The sequence below is a fragment of the Equus przewalskii genome, chromosome 18 (genome assembly GCF_037783145.1).
Source record: "Equus przewalskii isolate Varuska chromosome 18, EquPr2, whole genome shotgun sequence".
Classification (NCBI taxonomy): Eukaryota; Metazoa; Chordata; class Mammalia; order Perissodactyla; family Equidae; genus Equus; species Equus przewalskii.
Window position 1 is genome coordinate 28,335,405 of NC_091848.1, and position 22,065 is coordinate 28,357,469.

Sequence of the window (22,065 nt, forward strand, 5' to 3'; positions counted from 1 at the left end):
TGGTGGCCAGAGATAAGATTGAGATCCAACTTTAAGATCATACAGTTCTTGAAAACAGAATTATTTTCATAACTGCAACCTCAGAACCTACTCCTAAGCAACAATTTCGACTCCAAGAGGGGTCTGAAGAGGAAGGGATCATCAGAAAGACAGCGCTTCAAGAGACACACTCATCCTCCTTCAACGCCTCATTAATGTCACGCTACAACCATTTGCCTTGTTCACAGAGACAAAGAAGGAAAAGGACCTTGCCTGAGACAATCTCTCTCTCTCTCCCCTGGTGCACTTTTTCTTCCCCTAAAGGAGCATTGGAGAGAAATGCTGTCTGGAAGGCTGACAGCTGGGCAGTCATCAGATTTACAGCAGCAGTAGAAGAGGTCAGAGGCTAAGTGGAAAACAGTGTAGATATAAAACATCCACTTCCTTGAAATATTGTCTTCCTCTGTGAAATGGACATAGGAAGTGATCTATCGTTCTTTGGTTCTCTTCATTTATGAAGTTTCTGCATTACCTTCTAAGTGTAAAACCTCCAAGCAGAATGCTTCCGACATTCGCCAGGTGCTGCTGGGCAGTTGGTCTGGTGAGGCACCTCTGAGTGCTTCTGCAAATGAGAGCAAAAGAAGACTACAGAACTCGCCTCGAGAAGTCTGAGTACCGCTGGGGCTCAGGCAGCCCCATTAGCCTTTGGCTTGAGCACTTGAATTACGGAAATGGTTTTCACATCGGTGGCATTCATACTTGGAAGAATATAGTGCAACCTGATGTCCATTCCATGTCCCTGGAACTGACTGTGCTTCTTGCACTTTTCAAAGTCAGAGAGGAAGCAGCCTTGGCCTCACAGTCTAAAAATCTACCCCAGAGTTAGCTGTATCCAACTAAGTTGTATTCTCTAGTTGCCTGTATGGCACAATTGAACAATTTATTTTCTGTGGATTGTATTTACATATGTAATGTGGACACCTGTGATGTGGGGAGTGTTGATGTGCAGCTAGGCTGAGTTCCTCCTAAGATGGAGAGCTGTCTGCAGAGGACTGAAATATCTATGGGGTAGGTCAGCAGGTGACTACTGGCAGTGGTGACCAAGAAACCTGCTAGGAAGGAACGTTTCTAAGGGACGAGAGCCAGTGGAGGCCTCTAACAAAGGTCCACAGAATATGGGCCTTGGGGAAAGGAGAGGGGTCATTCTCAGGGTATTGTACCCGTTAGACTCTGGTCTGTCTGCCTCCTCAACTCATGCCAGAGCTCAGGAAAATGGGTACTCATAATAAATTCATAACGATGGTTTTATTAAAGCCTGTAAAGATTAGGAGCACCAGGCAGCTCCAAATTGGAGCTGGAAGTTCCATGGAATATCACCTTACAAAACATAGAGGGAGGCAGCAGGAAGCAGCTGTGATGCTTTGAGGGTGAAACTATGAGTGGTGTCTGTACCTTTGAAGGCTACATGCACTTGAATTTGGGACAGCGGCATGGAGAGTTTGCCTCAGTCAGTGGCCAGAGTCAACAGAAGGAACTGGAAGGAGCAAAATGAAATATTCCAAATGATGCTGTGTATGGTAGCACACATGAGTCACTCCCTCAGGCTGCTCAGAAATAGCTTGAGAGAACTTTACAGAGGACCGTTGATGTTCAGGTGTGGATAAGGACCAGGAAAGGACTGTTTGGGAACTAAAATCATGCCCCCACACTTACTGCCAGGCTAGTGTGGCATATGGAAAACATGTGATTTGCTAGTGTTATTAATACATGCTTCAGTAATAATACTTCAGTACATTGCCTAGCTTATAATAGTCAATAAATGTTACATACTTCTATAAAAATTTCTAATACTGACACATAAACAAAATAAATTGATTATCCACAACTATAAGACACTACCTTCATTTAGGAATTATTTATGTTGTCTGCATGTAAAATTTTCATAGATATATATTTTTTCGCATATTATTTTTCACACATACATATTCTCTAACTGTTCATTGTTTCTGGAATACCTGTTGTATGTCCTCCAACTAGAGTAAGAATCAGGGCTCTTTCACATGATCTACTAGGAAGATCAGGCATGTTATCTTGTATTCCCTTTTGAAAGACTGATTGAAGCTCATAAACTTTAAAAATTGATGAGCCTCACAGAATCCCAGCTCCCATGTGCCTTCGCCTGACATCTTTCCACCATTTTCCCTTTAATAATATTTAGGGAGAAGGGCAAGAAAGGATGGTTTTCATGTCAGCCATGTGGTTGTCACCATATGGAGGTATGGATATCCTTTTAACCAACATCTGCCTCTGGTTTAGAGGAATGAAGGGGGTGTAAACCTTTCCAGTACATCAGAGATGTTCTCTGCACATGTTTAGAAAGATTTCTAGCATCTTCCCTTCTGTTTCCCACATATCACCCAAAACAGCAGGAGACCATTGTGTAGAAAGAGAACTTCACAAGAAGTAAGGGCTGAGTTATCACTCAAGAACCACATTTTACTAACTTTGGCCATAGCCCCATCACTCAGCCTCTCCAAGCTTTAGCTTCTTCTCCTGTAAAATGAGAATAATGACACCAGCCCTGACTACTTTACAGGATTGTTGTGAAGATCAAACTAAATGGTGAATGTGCAAGTCCTTTGAAAACTATAGATCAATGCAAATAAGTCCTTTGAAAGCTACTGATCCATGCAAATGTAAGGTATCATTACTGCTGTTAAAGAAGGTGCTTCCAAAACACTTGTTGATTGTCTAGGATTATGGGGGTTTGCTGCTTTCTCTCCTATGAGAGGAGCTCCTGCCTGGTCGTCTGGGTCCTCTGCCAGTCTGACCAGTGCAACATTTAAAATCTGATGACTGAGGCACCATCCCTTACACCCTCTCCTACAGCAGAGGTCTTAAAGCTGGGCCCAAGAATTCTGAAGTGTGTGATACATTCTCAGGGGTGGAGAGCCCAGTGCTTCCAAGAATCCGAGGACCGGGCTTTCCCTCTTATTTTTCATTTTTGCCAGTTCCTTCATGCTTTCCTGGCTCAGTGGGAAAAAGTCTCAGTTTTGATCCTGCCATTGTGTGTTCCCAAATGAGTCACTTCCTAACGTGATGGCTTCAGTTCCTCAGCTGGTCAACTGGCTTTCTACCTACATGCACCAGAGCAGCTCCACATTTTCCCCTTTTTACATAAGCTTGGTGTTATGTAAGACATCACAAAAAAAATGCATTGCTAATTTCTCTAGACAACTTGGACTAGATCTTTTTTTGTAAACCATAGGTGATCTCTGATACTCTTGGCTCTTACATGTGGATTCTATAATCCTTTCTTGGGAAAGTGATGTAATCAACTCTAAAACAGGAATATTCATACATTTTTAATTGACAGAGTTTTGAAGCAATGACTGTGTAAGTACCTGCGTGAAGGATTATTCTTGTCAATGGTTCTCCCATCATATGCTTAGGATGAATTTCAGCCTGACTGAATCTTGCCAAGAAACTCATAGGAAAAGCTCTGCTTTCCCCACAAATGTTAAGATGTCTTGACCTCAGAGTGTTTGTTAAACTTTCTATTTCACTCAAAGTTGGGTATCAAATCCATTTAGTTTTATGAGGCTTACCCATTAAAGACACTTGGCAGGTTTTACTGACTACTATGGCAAAGGCATAGTCTCTCCCAGAGCATGCAGAATTTGGGATAAGGAGTAGAAGCTTCCTTATTGATGTCCACACCCAAGAAATGACTTATCTTCCAGGGAACAACCAAGTAAATAAAATATGAGTAAAGCCAATATCTCACTGTGAATAGTTATGGGGGCCTTTCAGATTGTATTTTGCATGAAAAGGCCTAGGAGGCCGTGAGGCCCACTCCTTTGCCTTTAGTCTAAACTTGACCTAAGATTCTCTGTGCCAGTCTCCTGGAAATCATAGCCTAGGGACAGAATGAGATGCTGTTTGTATTAACCCAATGCATAGCAGTAATGCTAAAGGAGGAAGGCCAGGATCTTAAAAGTTAATACATCTGAGCTCATTCTCCTTGGGGCAGAGACAAGCCCTTGCGAATGAACTATTGGTCTTTCCTTCATACTGCAATAGGAAAGTGGCCACAGTCAGAATTATGGAATCTCAGCTTTGGAAAAGACCTAAGAGGTCAAGTTGTTCAACTTTTACTGGCAGCTGGAATCCCCTCTAAATTATCTCTTCCAAATAGTTGTTGAGCCAGTGCTTGATTATCTCCAGTGACAAGAAACTCACCCTCTGAGGGGCTCTACTGTTGAACAGTTCTATAAAAAGTCATTTTTTTTAATGCTGAGCTATCATTGACTTGAATTTCTCCCCACTGATTCTAGTTACATCCTCTGGTGCCACAGAAAAGAAGTTAGTTGAACAAATCTGTCCCCTTCTCCCAATGGCAATCCTTCCTTGATGTGAGCATAGTGAACATTCTCTCTTTTGAAAGGGAACGAACTTTTCATTTAGCTCCACCACATGCTAGCTCCTACTGTTACCTCCCATCAGCCTCACTATTATTGTATTGGGATGGGAATTACCCAGTGTTCATTAGCCCATTAAAGCTCAGAGAGATGGAATTCTACAGGGCCACCCAACTTGAAGGTGCCACATCAGGAATTCAGTACCAGCCCTAGAAAACCAATGCACTTTCAATTATTTTCTGCTGCTTTCCAGCACAATGGATCCTGGCAAGACCACTGGATGCTCCTATTCACATTTCCTACCTTAAAACAAACAAAGAAAATTAGAAAAGACATCTAAAATTAAATGGTGGCTATGACTGCCTATCTTGGTGCTGGAGATCCTCAAGTGTGAGGTTACCTCTGAAATCTGAAGGTCTAGAACTCGGCAGGAAACTCAGATACAAAATACTCCTTTGAGACCAGCTCAGAGAGTTGCGGTTCAGAGCCACGTTGCTGCTCTCCAAGGCAGCAATCATTGCGTGGCAATATATTCAAGAGACAGTTAAAAAATATCTCTTCCCCATTTAGTGCTTTAGAAACAGAATCTACTGCCTAATTGAGAATCCTTTCTGCCTAATTACTCCGTTCCCAATTTTTTTTAAGCATCAGAGTTTCTGTGGAATTACGTACTGTATAATTTCATCATTTAGCAATATGTAAATCAGGAGAAGAAAGGAAGAGGGAGAGAGCGACAGGAGAGGGCTCATCCTTTGAATTTCTGTGCAGAAATGGCCAATGAGGTATGTGTCGACAAGGGAAGAGCCCCATGCTACATGGCAGAGCTGGGTGTGAGTTCCAGTTCCTCCAATGAATAGCTCTGTACTCTTCGGGAAAATCACATCGTCTTCCTGAGCCTCAGTTTCCCCTTCTGTCACATTGTGCACGTTTGTTCCCAGCACCTAGTCTAGAGCCCGGCACAGAGTAAAGTCTTGATAATTGCCTGGTAACTACCCAGTGAATGAATGAGTACCTGGTTTGCCTCCCTCAAAGAGTCATTAGCAGGGTGAAATGATATGATGGATGTGAAAACATTTAATAAACTGCAAAATGCTGATAAGGTATAGAGTGCTTTAAGCACTGAGAAAATACAGTTATAGCCCTAAATCAGAAAACACCTTTTTCTTACCTTGCTTGTTGATAAAGTGTTCTGCTTCTTTAGAAGTAAAGATAAAACGATAATGATCCAATGTGCTAGCATCTGTTACAGATGAAATCCACTTTTAATTCCCCTGGCTGTCCTGCCACGCTCGGCAGAGGAGAAAATGGTGGACTTGAGCTTGTCTTTTTCAGTGTGTTTAGGGAAACTCAAGTCCTGCATTCTGTGTCCCCTGGAGGCCCCTGGGGTAGGTGCTCCCCAGGGGGCACCACTCAGGTTCAACTATGGGCCTGGTTTGTTTCCAGCCCACCTGTTCAGGTAGAGGCAGCATGTGGCTAGCGGCAGAGAGCCTCGGGCTGTCACACTCACTCTTCAAGAGACAGTGGCTTCAAGTCCTCTTGCTGTGAGGTTTGCTCTGAGGACCGAGGATTGCACTCTTCTTCAATCCCTGAGAAAGGGGCTCTTACTCCTTGTTGCCTCATCAATTCAATCTTCCCCACCATGTCAGGGAAAATGCAGAGCAGGCTCATCCCTCTCTAAAGTAGAAAATCCAATTTGGATCGTCCCTGTGTCTTCATGAGACACTAAGTAGGTAAGGTTCAATGACTTAAATGTCTGCACTCAGGAGAACTGGGAAGCCACTCCCCTTCTAGGCCTCAGTTTCTCCTTTTCTTTGCAAAAAAGCTAAAAGTAAGTGATATCCAGCTATTCTTCAACTTTCCACTGCAACACACTCTCTCTGTGACCAGAGTCCCTGGGCCTCCCAGTTCAGTGTTTTGGCACAGGTGGACTGACCTTGCATTGGCAGAGAGAAGAATTAAATGGCCCAGTGAACCCACCTGCTTATGCCAGCATGGAAGAGTCAGCAAATGCAGACTGGAGAGTTCGTCTTCTGAACACTATTTTTCATACAGTGTAGGGCCTTGTCTTAATGGTGGTTGAGATGCAATGAGGTCTAGTGGGAAAGCACAGGGCTTGGGATCAAGAGACCTGGAGCCTCTCCCACAGCCATGCTGTATGACCCTGGGCAAATCACTTCACCCCTCCCAGCTTTGAGTTTTCTCACTTGTAAAATAAGATAACAATACCTTCCCCCACAGGTGGTTGTAAGATCAAGTGAGAAAATGCATTTTAAATTACAATCCTCAACAAAAACAAAGGATATTATTGATATAATTTCCAAGAGCTTTGAGAAAGGATTAGACCGCCAACCATATATCAAAGAGCAGGCCATTTTAGTGGTGGAGACTTAAATTTATATTTCGTTTCAGAATTTCCAAGGGCATCAGATGTACACAGAACGAAACGGACAACTGTACAGTTAGGAGAAGCATAACTTTCTTAGAAATCATCTCTTCCTACTCCCCAAACTTTCTCTATCTTATAGATAGCCAACCCCGAGCAAATATTGAGCTCCTAGAATACGGCAAACTCAAAGTATGGGGCTACTGATACGAACCAGCTAGGTAGAGTTCCTGCCCTCAATCTGTTTGTGTTCTAGCTGGGGAAGCAGGAAGTAGGCACATAAACAAACATAATAATTTCATGTATTCTATTGGTGTTACAACAAATCAAAAATAAGGTGACGGGGGTGAGAGGCTTGAATAGCCGGTGAAGGCCGCCATGAGAAGGTGATGTGTAGTTGGAAGTTTGAATGATAAGAAGGAGGTAGTCATGGAAAAATTTGTTCAAGGTCACAGAGCTAATCAGAAATGGACCCAGGCAGGCCTAGCATCCAGGGCTCGAGACTTCCTTTGCTGTGCTCACTGACCCATGCCGGTTTTCCTCCTGAATCCTGAGTCTACACATTTGCTCACTCAGCCAAGATCCACCCGTTTTGGGCCCAGAGCCTCTTTTCTCCAGGGTCTAAGATGCCTTGCCTCTCCCACCCCTGGGCCAAGGCTGAACTGTCCTTAAGTTCTCACGGCATATTGATTCAACATAATCATATCCCAGGCCTTGTTATCCCAAGTCTCTCTGCTGTAAGTCACAAGTCATCAACACAACAGAGTTCAGCAGTGATCGACTGCATTCCAGTCATTTGAAAGCTATTTGTGGGAGGTACTTTGGGAGTTTCTTAAGAACTGACCCCCGCCCACAAGAAGGTCACACAAAGTCTATTTAATAAAGGGTAGGAGAGAGAGGAAAGGATAACATAAGTGTTCAAACAACTATTTTTATCCATTCATTCTGCGTTAATGGAGCACTGACAGTGTGCAAGGCATTATGTAAGGTGCTAGAATGCTCACAGAAATAGATCAGGCAGAATCTGCACTCTCAAGAAATTCTGAGTTTGGTGAGAAAGAGAAGCTTAGATACACATATGATTATAATACAAGTATTAGATACTACAGGCAGAGAATCATAAAAGAAATACGACCAGTGGTAGGCAAAGAGCACTATTTCCTTTGAGGTGAACCATGGAAGGCTTCCCAAAGGAGATGGCATTTGAGCTGAGCCTTAAGGGGAAGGAGGAAAAAGCAATCTAAGTAGAAGGAGAGGTAATAAGTCACAGAATCAGCAAAGTAGAAGGAGGGTTTGGCTGGGATACATACATACGGTGGAGAGTAAGGCCGTGCCCTAGAGAACTCTGTCTTCTTACCCACTCTTCTCTGCCTCTGCTCACAAGCTTGAACCCCACACAGGCTGTCTTTGATCACAGGTACATAGGGCACTGTTCTTTTTTCTTTGAAGACAGCACCCACAACAGCTTCCTCACTGTGTCATGTGGAAATGTCCTATCTGAGAATCACTAGCCTGGGGACAGTGCCGGGTCTTCTTGTCATGCTTCCTTCAATCTTAAGAACTGGAACTTCTGCCATGCAATGACAATTCTCAGCAACTCATTTTAAAAACTTATGTTAGAGACAGCCCTGACAGTCTAGTGGTTAAAGTTCAGCGCCCTCACCACTTCAGTGGCCCCAGTTTGCTTCCTGGTCATGGAACCACACCACCTGTCTGTCAGTTGCTATGCTATGGCAGCAGCTCACATAGAAGAACTACAAGGACTTACAATTAGGATAAACAACCGTGAGCTGGGGCTTTGGGGAGAAAAAAAAAGAGGAAGATTGGCAACAGATGTTAGCTTAGGGCAAATCCCTCCCCGCAAAAAAAATAAAACCAACAAAAAACTTACGTTAGCTGTGACCTTTATAACTGAAAAATTGGTGGCAGACAGATGTAAGGGGTCCTGGTCTCTCAGTTAAGACTATTTCTGAAACTCCGGCTACTTGTCAGCATCTCCATCTGGAAGCCTCAGAGGTACCCTGGACTCCTAACCTGAACTCATCCTCTTTCTTCCCCAAATCTGCTCCTTTTCTCATACACATTTTGGCTACTTGTTCACCTAATTAACAGTCGATACAAGGGTATCAATTCAAGTTATTGCATTTATAGCTCGGTCTCTTCCAGGTTTCTCATCTTCTATGCATAATTAGTTAACCAAATCCTGATAAATTTACTTCTTCAGTGTCTGAATTTTCCCCTTTTCGAGCCCCATTACCAATGGTTTAAGTCATCATTTACTGGTTTGGCTGCTGCGATAACTCCAAATTGGTCACCTTGCCTTTAGCCTCCTGCCTCTCTTGTACATCTGCTGTGCTGTTGCTATAATGATCTTTCAGAAGGATAGAACATTTCTCAAAAATATTCATGGTCTCTACTTGCATAAGGAACACAAACGGTTTTACACGGCATTCACGGTCCTCCTCAGTTTGGCTTCAACAATATCATCAGCCTCTTCTTCCAGTGCTTCTCTGCCACATATATCTCATATTCCACTCTCACCAGATTATTTGTCACCATTTTCTCCACCATCTTGTCCTATAAAATCCTATCTATCTTTCAAGATCAATCCACATGCTGTCTCTTTTATGATGCCCTTCCTAACCCTCATGCTTCTTGCTGGATTCACCACAGCTTCCTTTGTACTCCTGAAGCTTCTGATTTTTCTGTCATGTGGCCAACAGAATAATGGCCCCCAGTGATGCCCATGTCCTAATCCCCAGAACCTATGACCTTGTTACCTTACATGGCAAAAGGAACTTTGCAGATGCAATTAACTTAAGGATCTTGAAATGGGAGAGTTATCCTGGATTATCCAAGTGGACCACTGTCATCAAAAAGGTCCTTATACAAAGAAGGCAGGAGGTTGGAGAGGAGAAAAGATGCTATACTTCTAGCTTTGAAGATGGAGGAGGGGGCCAAGAGCCAAGGAGTGCAGGTGGCCTCTAGAAGCTGGAAAATGTAAAGAAAGAGATTTTCCCCTAAAGCCTTCAGAAGGAATGCATCCCTGTGAACCCCTTTTAAACTTCTGACCTCCAGAACTGTGTGATAATAAGTTTGTATCATTTTAAGTCACAAAATTTCTGTAATTTGTTAAAGCTACAATAGGAAACTAATAAATTTACTGAGCAATTTTTTTTTTTTTTTTTTTTTTTGCCTGGTACTATCTTGTCTTTCCTAATATTGTAAACTCCTTGAAAGCAAAGACCAATCAGATTAATTGTCTTATCCCCTGGGTACTTAACACAGGGCTTTGCACATGTAGATGCCAAATATGTATGAATTTAAACCAAATGCCTTCTTTTGGGTATCTGAATTTAAATAAAATGGTCTTTCGGGTGAAGTCCCAGAACTAGATTAAAACTGTTGTGTATGTGAATCCAGATAGGCTGGAACTGATACACGGGCATCATTTCAGGTGGCTGGTTTTTTATCAGGTTAGTGATGCTGCCAGGCCTGATGTGGGGGAAGGCATCTGTGTGGCACTCACTAAGCAGCCCGTCTCAGCGGTGCCTGGGGGCTTGTGCTGCTGTTTAGCCTTTTGTCATTTAGACTCCACATTCTGTTTGTTTTCACTGAACTTTCCAAGGGAATAAATATTAGAGGTCTAACAGGGAAAGACACACAGAGACCAAGTTTTCGGCACTAAGGAGCAGGTTATCTCAGTTAGGAGTTGCATTGAATGTATCCCCAGGCCCAAAGTCAGTTACCTCTTGATGTATTCATCTATTCCTTTTTGCATATATGCATTTAACACGTATTACACAACATTTTTCTGTGCTTGGTAATGTAATAGGCACCAAGGACAGAGAAAAGAAAAGATAAAGTCCTGGACACCAAGGAGCTCACATCAGCAGAGGGAAGGGATAGACAGGGCAGAGATGTAAGCATGACCTTTAAGAGTGATGCTAGAAGGGTGTGAATATATGCAACTGCTTATTAATTCTTTCCCTCTATTGGTTCTGTGGCTTCTGCCATGTAGATGAGGCCAAGGCACCTGTGAATGTTGTCCACTCAAGACCCAGAGACCGGAATCTCCCTTTTAAAAGCAACCCTCTTAAGTCACAGCTGCATCTCTGGGATTCTTGACTCATCCAACAGTACAGCCTTCAGTGTCACCGTGCCCAGAAAGATGAACAACGTGCATCCCTTCCAAAGAGAAGTCAGCATCCTTCTTCATTGGGCCCTAGCAAGTCCAAATTATTAAACTTTCTCCTTCACTCTCCCACCCCCAAATCCTCACTGCTCTGCCACTAATTTACCCTGTGATTTGGGTAACCCACTCCTTGTCTCTGGGCCTCAGTTTCTTCTTCTGTAAAATGAGTGTTGTCACCATCCTGCCCTGCCTACCCTCTATGGGTTTTATGACAAGCAAACGCAACAACAAACAGTAAACAATGTTGTAGACTAAAAACTGTCTATGTCTGTTAGCTGTCCTTAAAGTAATAGCAGTTATTTTAATGCAATATTTATACTAATAATTATTGCTGCTATTCTTATTATTTTTATCACTGTTATTATTGTGGGAGAGTTGTTAGCCTCTTCCAAGAATCAGGCAGCTGTCATTGCCAAGTGCCTCAATATGACTAAAAATGAGCTAAATCAGAATGCATTTGAAGCCCCCTTCCATAAAAAGCTGTGACTCCGCTTATAGCTGCATTTTTCACTGCTTTTTTCTCCCTCTCAGGATCACTATAGCCAGATTTTATGACAGTGTTCATGGACGGAGGGGATGACCCAGTCTTGAGCATCCCCTAGGCATGGTGCTCTCTCTCCCATCCATGTAGAGGATGTGCCTCGGGCCCACGGATGACCAGGGTCTTCCAGGAGCACCTCCTTGGGCCCTTGGTGTCCAGTCTTACCTGCCTTGCAGACCTTAGCACCTGTCAGACAGCATTGCCTTAGTCCTTTTGGCAGGGCTGGTCTGGACATACTTACCTTCTCAGCACCTGGGGGTGCAGTGGGGCAAAGATGGGGCTTCATGGTATTGTGCGACTTTCAGAAGGGAGACTTCTCTCTTTGCTTCACTGAGACGTCCACTTGCTGCTGGTTCAAGATGCTTTTGCTCCTCCTAGTTAATTACAAGTCCCAGATTGGTCTCCTTAATGACTTCCATCTCCCTTGTTGATGAACTACCATCAAGGAAGTTGCAATGTTGTTTGTAATGATGCAGCTTAGCAACAGGGGCTCTCTGTTATTCACCACTGGCACTCAGTCCACAAAAGGCAGCTAACTAGAGTGTGGGTTCTCTCAGGATGCGCAAGAGCTAGTCATGTGCCACATAATGACGTTTTGGTCAATGAGAGACTGCATATATGGCAGTGATCCCATAAGATTAGTACCACATCACCTAGGTGTATAGTAAGCTATACCATCTAGGTTTGTGTAAGTACACATTCTACGATGTTCACACAACAATGAAATCGCCTAATGATGCATCTCTCAGGAGATATTCCCATCGTTGAGCTGTGCACAGCTCAGGGGGACTGGGGTCCCTAGATGGGGGTTGGAAAACCGAGACAGCTGGGTCTTAGCCCTCCCACTTACTGACTGTGTGGCAAGTCACTTCTCTTTTCTCTGTATCTTCTGTAAAATGGGCATCCCTGACATTCTTCACAGTGAAAATGGAATTATATATGTGAATGTGAATAAATAATTAGAAAATGCCACACAACAATTAAGTAATACTAAAAGAGTCTGTTCTGAAAGATTCTAGGGCTTGCTATAAGACAGATACAGATTCCTTACGGAACCCTCCTCCTCTCTGTCCCTACAATGGCGCAGCAGCAGTGAGAGGCACCTGGGCTTGTTGTAAAGACCAACTTAAGATAATGGATGTAGAACATGTGCTCGGGTTAGAAGAGCTTGGTCCTAATGTATTTCGTCACTTATTCATTATGTCATCTTTTCCAAATGCTCCCCTTTCAGAGCCTCAATTTTATCATCTGAAAAAGGCTCTGCTACTAAAACAAAACAAAACAAAACAAAAGCAAATAAACAAATACTAGTGAGAAACACCATTGGACTAGATTATTTCTAAAGTCTTTTCCGGCTAGATAACAGAGTAACTTAAATTAAAAATTTCTATGAAATCGACAGGTTCAATGCACAATTTCATCCTACAGTTAAGCCATGTCACTTCCAGTTAGTGGATAGTTTGAGCAAATCTGTGCAGGGGATCACACTGGTCAGCTCATGACTTTAGAGGCTCAGTCCCCAGCTTCACACCTTACCCACCTACAAAGGGCAGAGGACAGATCAGGAGACCTGGCCATGGGCTCTGAGTGTAACCCTGGGCATGTCTGGGCCTTCTTTTCCTCTCCGTCAAACCAAAGTGCGTCGACTCGATGTTCTCTGAGCGAGTTTCAGTTTAAAATCTTAAGAATCTAACTTCTTTGAGTCTCACTTCTAACAAATCTTGGGTGCAGGGAATTGGGCTGGCCTCATGTGTGCACTGAGACGTGCCTTGTTAGAGCAGATGGAGTGTGTCTATCATGGTGGCGGTGTAACCAGTCTGGTCACTTCAGATGTCTCTCCAATTAACACTCATGGCGGCGGCCAACTGCTCAGGCAGCAGAACATGCTGGTGGAGAAGATGGCGGGACCGCCTGGGCCGGCTGCCACACCTATTATCCAAGCCTGGGAGTGGGAGGGGCCAGCCAGACTTTGGAGTGTGTGGGAGGTGGGAGGAGGGGTGGATAAAAATGGGAGGTGAAATGTGTGCAGGGAGATTTCTTTAGCTGTAGAGTCCTAGAAAGTTAGAAATGGAAAATGCTCTTCTAGTCCTGGCCCTCACTAGATGCTGTGATTTCACTTCCCTCTTTCCACTGCCATTGTGCCCACACCATCACCTCTTGCTCTTGCTTCCTGAGTGATATCCCTGCCTTCCATTTCTTTTTCTCTCCAACCACCCCCTACAAGACAGTCAGAGAGAGATTTCTAAAATTTAAATGTGATTATGTTATTCCCCTGCATTGCAGTTTTCCCCCAGTGCCTTCAGGAAAAAAATTTTAAAAACTGAACCCCGTACCTTGGCATACACACAGCCTGATGTACACAGATCCCTGGAGGTCAGATTTACCTAACCTTTTACTTCCTCTTCCCTTCTCACCCCATAATGGCATTGGGGAATTACTTGAAATTCTTCAACCCACCAAACTCTCTCCTTTGCCTGTTCTTCCCTCGCCTCCCTTCCCTTCTTTGTCTGGTGATCAGCCTTTGAAATTCAACTTAGCTGTCACCTCTCTGAGACACACTCTAGGACCACCCCCTCTGTATCTCACAAAAGCCTGGTAACCGCTATGAAAGTGATAAAAATCACGCTGCTAGGTGATTGTCCTCGGACATGTCACTCTCCTTCACTACACTGTGAGCTTTCAGGGGAATGAGAATGTGTCTAATCCATTTCCTTTATGGAGGGAAAACTGACTTTGCCTTGGAATACCCTACTGATCTCCAGCGTTAAATTTGTCTGGAGTGCCTTTTGTGCCATTCCTTGAGCTGTGACCTTGATCAAGGCGAACCACTTCACCAGAGAGCAGGCATGTGGTAAATGTCGGTTGAGAGAGAGAAGGATCTCGCTCATTTCACAGACCAAGAAACAAGCCTGGAAAGAAGAAGTGACTCACCTGAGCTCAACAGAGAGGGTCAGTCAGTGCTGACTCTAGGGCATTCCTCTCTTGACTCCTCATCCAGTGCTCTTTTCACTGTCCTGCACTCGCAGAGTGTTTCAACTCGTTCTCCTCTTGTGTGAGAGAGCAGCAGACTGCTCTCACTGGATGGTGTGCATGTACATAAAGGAAATCCTCAACTCAGTCTGGATTTGCCACACCTCCAGGCTTGTATAGAATTCCTGGACCTGTGGGCTGGGTATTAAGAGATGTGCAGCAACACAGTTAGCTTGGGGAATGGTAGAGCAAAACGATTGAAAATATGTGAGGAAGCCCAGAGACTTGGCAAGAGTGAGAAGTGTTTAGAGTAAAAAGTGACAGCAATTATGAACCTTGCATACTGATTCAGGTATGGATGTTATCTGTGGTCTCACTGGCCAGGCAATGGCATGGAGCCATGCAAAGCCTTCATCTCCCAAGCACATCGAAAATCCCAGCCTGTGTTGTTCTTGGGAGGGAAGGTTTGGCTTTGAGCAGTTTTTCCTGAAAAATCAAAACAACTCCTGAGAGTGGGCCCAGCTTTCACGGGCAGCCTGGGAGCTGGGCACGCTTCCCTCAGTCTGGGTGTTAGTGCGCTGGTTTCTGGAGTGGAGAAGGGCATCTGAAGGTCACACAGCGGGGAATCCAAACCTCTGAGCTTGATTTACAGCTCGGGGCCTCAGATCTCCTCCCTCCCAGCCCACATAACCCCCCGTTTCCTCCTTTGTGAGCCAGCACTCTGCAGAGCTGGGAAATGAGATCTAACCAGTGGCTTTTTCTGGGCGTATGTATGGATTCTTCCCTGAGAGGACAGCAGGAAGGAACAGAAGTGGTTCTTGAAAATGTGGGCAGGAGAGCATCCTGGTGACTCAGAGAACAAAGGGACCTGAAACAGCCCACAGAGCATCTAGCCCAGCATTTTTCTTTGTTTTTTCTTTTATCTTTCCTTTTTTTTTTTTTTCTATTCTTTTTCCCCATTTCCTTTCCTTTTCATTCCCTTTCTTGTTGTGGTTTCCACCTGAAATCTTATATGGAAACCCAATATTTTAAAATTAAAAATGGAAGTGCTCTAGGCGATTGGGGGTAGTGGGGCTTCCGGTCTCCCTTTCTGATCTTGCTTCTTCTTTGACACCCGCAGAGGCCCAGGAGGTCCCTCCTCAGATGGCTGAGCTACACACACAGCAGTTTGGAAACTTCTGCTGTGATCCAACACCCTCATTTCACACGTGAGGTCCTAGCGCCCGAGAAGGTGATTGGATTCATTAAAAGTCAAACAAGGATTTCAGAATGGAGTTGGGCTCTAGGGGGCCCCTCTTGGCTCTCTAGCCTCCTTCTGGGAACCTGTACCTGACTGCATGTAGGCTTTGGAAAAGCTCAGCCTGGCCCTAGGTTCTGCAGTGGGAAGTTCTTGTCTTTATTAAGGAAAAAATCAGTTAGAATTGCAGAAGCCCAGGATCAGGAGCTCTGGGAAATAAATGCCAGGTTAGTCTGGCTGCTCATCCCCTTTGGCCCTGGGCTGCGAATCCACTGCCTGCATGTAGAACGTGAGTCCAACCTTGCTCTTCCTCTGCCTGAGGCCCTGCCTTTATACACTCTTGGAATGGCATCTTAGTTTCTTGCTAACATCCTTGACTTCCTTCTCCTGTTCCCAACCCTAATAGGACCCAGCCTGCCCCAGAGTCTGGCCCAGGTGTGGGAGGGTGTACCTGCTCCTAGGTCCCCCAGCCCTAATCACTACTGTATCTCTGTTCACTGCTTGTCCCTCACCACGCTTCCCTGCTCTGCTTGCCACGCAGGACCCTCCTAGGACTTTCCCGACTTAGCACCTGGCCTGGAAGCCTTCTCTCTTTGCCTAGACTTATGTTCTCCCATCAAGTTTCTTATGGCCACAAACCTGGCCTTTCCATAGCCCAGGTTTAGGGGAGTGGATGTGAAGGTGGTAGGAAGTGACTGAACTGGAACCTTCCAGGCTCTCCCAATCTGGCCAGGACAGCCACTCTAAACCACACTCTCACAACCTAGTCCTTCCCCTCTGTGAGCTCCTGGATTTGTGCCAGAAGTATTTGGCTAGACCCTGCCCAGCAGTCGCCTCTCCTACTTGACCCAGAAAGTCCAGAAGGAGAGACCCACAGGCTTATTCCAGAGACTGCAGGAAGAAAATTCATCCTTCCTGCAGCCCTCCAACCAAGCCCAATCATATTCCCTGCATTATCAGATGCTTTCCCTTTTGGTGGGTGCAAGAAGATACACAAATTCTTCCTGAACCACCTGCAGTTAAGGTTGGTGCCCAGAACCTTCAAGACACCTTGGACTCTGAGCCCTGTAATTCTGTGACTTCCCCTTTTTCTGCCCCAAACCCATGGCCTTCACCACGCTAAGTTCCTGCCCATTTCCAGCCCCTGAGATCTCTTTCATGGCCTGCCTATGGAGGCCCGTCAGGATCCCTGCCTGCCCTGGCTGCATCCAGCTGCTCTTTCAGAATGCAGGTGTCAGGATAGATCCCTACTAGCCCATTGCCACGGGCCAGAGAAGCCAACTTGCATCTTCCCTGGAGGCCTAGAGGCCGAAGGGGCCTATGCAGTAGCTTCCACCTGTCTTCCTCCACAGAAGCCCTGAGCTGGTCTCCTTATACCCTCAGCCCTCCTGGAGCCCCTCCCAACAGTGCCTGGCCCCAGGCCATGAGTCCAAGTCTGCATGCTTTTCTGCCTCTCAGGACCAGAATCAGGCTGGCCTATGGGCCTAACGCTTCTGCAGCTAAGGAGCCTGACTCCCCTACGCCCAGACCAGGAGGCCCCAGGCCATGGTCAGAGAGGCTCGCTGAGGCCCACATTTCTCCCTATGCCCCAAAGTGAGAACTGTGGCCCAGAGTGGGAGCTGGAGGGCCCAGGGACTATTCTGAAGCACAGCTGTAAGAGGTGGAGCTACCTGAAGAGAGGAACACAGCTTCCTGTTAGGCCTGTGGGAGCACCCATACCCACCACCAGCAGAGAGGCGTATTCCATCTGGGATAACAGCCTTGGCTCCAGAGCTTCCTCCAGATCCAGAGATTCAGTGAAATTCCTGGTTTAAGGGTACCCTAGAGCCAGTATCCCCTAATCTTGAACTGGAACCTGTATCATCAAGGGCTGAGGTAGAGAGAACAAACTCTGAGACAAAGATCACAGGGCCTCTTGGGGCCGGCCCGATGTCATAGTGGTTAAATTTGCACACTCTGTTTTGGCAGCCATGGGTTCACAGGTTCATATCCCAGGCATGGACCTGGCGTTGTTCATCAAGCCACACTGTGGCAGCATCCCACATAAAATAGAGGAAGATTGGCACAGATGTTGGCTCAGCAATGATCTTCCTCAAGCAAAAAGAGGAAGATTGGCAACAAATGTTAGCTCAGAGCCGATCTTCCTCACACACACACACCAAAGATCACAAGGCCTCCCAAGATTCTTAGAGAATAAAACAGTGCCCCACCTTCAGGATAACATCCTGGGTCCTGTCTTGACCAGGGACCAAGAAACCCCTCTGGAACCTTCTGTAGGTGTCCCCAGATGCCTACATGGAATCAGGATGCTCTTAGATGAGGCCATGGCTGACTGGAAATCTATGCAAGCTGTGCCCACTCAACCTGAGTGAGATTGAGGTGGGCATGCCACCTGGAGAGGGTCCCCTGCCATAGGGAGCCCCCGGCGATTTGTCATGTCTATGACAGTCCCTGTCAAGGGCCTCCTAGAGTGGAGAAGCCAGGAACAGACCTAAGAAGGCAAAGCTTCTCCACATCTCCCTCCAGGCTGGCAGCACTATTATTGCCAGCTTAGAGACACCCCTGCTTGAAACCTCTAGAACCTCCCTGGAGAGTAAGTGCTTTATGGGGGGGAGGGGGGTGTGTCCACCCACCTCTGGCCCAGCCTAGCCTAGAGCTCAGGTTCTGACACCCCACCAGCTGGTTACCTGGCCCCACATCTGGTCACCACAAAGGCCAGGAGCTCAGACTGAGTATATCTGGGCCTTCAAATCTGTGCAGGCTCAAGTAACTCACTTCATCTTTCCCTCCTCAGTGCCCATCTTGAAAATGGGAGCAACGTAGCACCTGCCTCACAGGATTGTTGGGATTCAGCGAAATGCATGAAATTTCCCCAGAAACAGTGGTCCCTCAATGCCTGTTTTCTGAATCTGCCTCTGAAAGGTTAAGCCTGGGGAGAAAGGACAGGTTGCAGAGAATCAGCATGACTGTCCTCCGGGGTCCTGTGGGGAGGGCCTAGAGACCAGCATGTGGGTCCCTCTGTGTTTGCTTTGAAAGCTTACATCTAGATGATGCCTTCTATTCTAGAGCGATGTGCTGGATTTTAACAACTAGGACAGCAGGCAAGAGGCCAGAATTCCTCCCCTAGGTCTGCCTCAGAGTGCTGAGTTAGCTGCTTTGTGACTCAAAGTTCCAGACCAGGGGAAAAAAAAACAGTTTCTCCTTCTCTTGCCAGCCCAATGTATGATCACAAAAATCTTTCAAAATATACAGAGTCTTTTAGCTCCCAAAACTTTTGAACACCAGGGATCTCCTCCCATTGTCACAACCACCCGATGATGCTGACAAGGCAGGATTTTATCCTCTTCTTGTGGGAGAGCAGCCTGTGGTCCAGAGAAGTGACTTGGTCAGGGACCCACAGCAGCTTGGTGGCAGAGGCGGGCCCAGAGCACACATTTCCTTCCTTCCACCCACTGCTCTCTGTCTCTCTTCTTTAATTTCAGGCTTAAACATTTATTTTGAGCTTTTGCTTAAGTTGTGTCACATCCAGTATGGTACGCTGTCCTCACTCAGCCTCAGTGTCAGGCTAATCAGCGGTCACATGGAAATGTCCTGTGCTCTTTCTGTTAGACCAGCCCGGAGGGACACCCCCTCTACTGTCTGCACGGTGGGGCTGCCTGAGACTCAGCATGGGCAGCAGCAGATGGAGAGAGGGTGATCTGGGGCTCCGGTGTACTCTGGGCACAGGCTCATGAGAGAACTGATAGGGAGAGGGCTTGGCAAAGCATTCTGAAAGGAACAGTCTTGAGTGTATGGAAGGGCTATGTACCCCCTGTTGGTGTTTATTTCTTCCAGTTGACTGCAGGAAGGAGAATGGAAGGAAGGTCTCTTGCTAGAGGCTTTGGGTCCTTTGTTTATACAACCCAGAAACCAGAAGTCACGAAGAGTCTGAATGGACTGATTTGTAAAAGATATTAAATGTTTGAAGTTTTAGTAAAGTAATACAGCCTCATGGTTAAAACAGGTGCAGACATGGGCCTTTGTGCTCCCCAGGGCCCGGTTTTCAGTTTTCAGGTGGGCAGGGTAGTTTGCAGGCAGAAAGGCCAAGAAAAGGCTGCAGTTTGGATTAGGCTGACTCCTCCTCCAACTCAAATACTCCAGGAGGCATGAAGAGTCTCCTGACTCAGGCCCTTCCCACCATGAGTCATCTTACTCAGAGGCAATGACTTCTATCCATCCTTGCTCTAGTTTTTCTTGTGATTACCTCCACAGCTCTAAATAATATGCTTATTAATATTATTATTTCATGTTTTATTTACTTTATTCAACAATAAAAAGGTATTGAGCATCTTCTGTGTGTCAAGCTCTGTTCTAGGCAACCAGGGAGCTTATATTGTGAATTAATGTTTCACTAAAATAGATGAAGATTTAGCTCTCTTAGAACAACCCCTCCTCTGAGTACAGTTATGTCACCAATTTCATTTTGAAAGAAGGTATTTGAACGAGTAAGGCGGTTTATTGGGCAGGGTGAAGCTTACAGGGAGAAGGCACCATATAGAGAGTTAAGACATGGGTTTTTTCCTGAAGGCAGCAGACTTAGATGAAAGCATTGAAAGGAAGTCTCTGATATGTCATCATAGAACCATTGACACCCTGGAGTGAGCAGTTCCACTGCACTGAGACACCTAAAGTGTGCTCCACCAAGTGTGGCTGGGGTGGCACAAACATACACACAAGCCTCCAACAAGGACCCCTGATGCCTGGAGAGGAAGCTGCTCACCTGGAAACCTTACCCTCAGGAGGTTCCGTAGACCCTTGGTAATGTGTCTTAGTCCGTTCAAGCTACTACAACAAACATACCATAGACTAGGTAGCTTAAACAACAAACATTTACTTCTCAAAGTTCCAGAGGCTGGGAAGGCCAAGAACAAGGCACTAGCAGAGTCACTGTCTGGCAAGGGCCCACTTCCTGTTTCACAGAGAGCTGTCTTGTCTCTGTGTCCTCCCATGGCAGAAGGGGTGAGGGAGCTCTCTGGGGTCTCTTTCATAGGGGCACTAATGCCATTCACGAGGGCTCCATCCTCATAACCTAATCACTTCCCAAAGTTACACCTCCAAATACCATCACATTGTGGATTAGGTTTCAACATATGAATTTTGGAGCAATACAAACATTCAGTCTACAGCATAATGCCTGGGAGAAGAGAACTCAGGATCTAGTCAGGTGTCCTGAGTTTAAGATCCAACTACAGCATGAAATAATTGTTTGTCTCTTTGCCTGCCTGGAACTTGGTTTTCTTATCTGTAACTTGGCAATGAGTCCAGCTTCTCTGTGTTGATATGAGGATGAAATCATATGTTGACATACCAATTGTAAGTACTATAAAGTGAATTCTTATTATTACAGAGTATGTCAAAGAATGCCTGAATGAGAGTCTATAAATTCAATTTTATTGTGCATCAGTAATTTTCCTTTCTGAAAATCAATGACTCCTGCCACTAATTTATCATTATAATGATTTTTATTCATACTCTGGATAATAAGAGAAATCATGACCATGCTTTCTGGTAGAATGACTCCTTTAGTTAAGTCAATCTACAGATGCTTAAAGCTGAGTTTTCCCTCAGCTTGATGGCCTGTGATGTATTACAGTCACTGTGGGAAAAGTTCATTGGCTGGTTTAGCCTTTGGGAGTGGGCTCTCAACTCAATGCATAGTTGCAAAGTGATTCCACTCTGCTGTGTGAGAAGCTGAATTCAAGCACTGAACCTAAATTTATTGAAAGCATCCTTTCACCAGGAATTGTATTGATGAAGGACTGTGGGCGTGTTCAGGGATGACTGTGACCTTCACTCTGCCAATTAGGGGCTCACTCTGTGGATGGAGCAGAAATACACACAAAATATAACACAAGATGATCAGTGATCGATTCTAAAATAGAAGTACAAGTCTATGTAGGGGAAAACTCAAGCAAGAAAAGATTAATTCTGAATTGGGGGTATCTGGGACATACATGTGGGGAAGGTGCAGTTTAAAGAGCTTTGAAAACTTACTAGAACATTGGCAGAGTGAAAGGGGGAGGGACCCCTCCCTGAGCAAAAGCCCAGGGGAGGGAGGGCTCAGAGAATGATTGGGGAAGAACAGAGTCTGAAGCTGGTGGAATTGAGCCTTGCAGAAGTGATCTGAAGCTAGACAAGGGTGGAGGACCCTTGAGGCCCAGCTGAGGTTTGGTTTTATTCTGTAGACAACAGCATCTTTGGAGGTGTCAGAGTACATCAGATCAGAGTGCAGCTTTCATGTGAAAAGTGAATCAGCCATCAGCAAATGCAGACACAGTGCTTTCCTTTCCTGCTCCATAG

General features: G+C 45.4%; 1 long non-coding RNA gene across 2 annotated transcripts in view; it reads right to left on the minus strand.

Moving 5' to 3' along the window:
* Nucleotides 1–22,065, minus strand: part of LOC139077114 (uncharacterized) — a 40,246-nt gene that overhangs the window by 4,554 nt on the left and 13,627 nt on the right. For both annotated transcript variants that reach the window (XR_011529409.1, XR_011529410.1), the window contains 3 exons: nt 14,451–14,687; nt 11,761–11,893; nt 512–601 (listed from right to left, as the gene is read on the minus strand). This is a non-coding gene — a long non-coding RNA (uncharacterized lncRNA). The remainder of the gene's footprint in view (nt 1–511; nt 602–11,760; nt 11,894–14,450; nt 14,688–22,065) is intronic.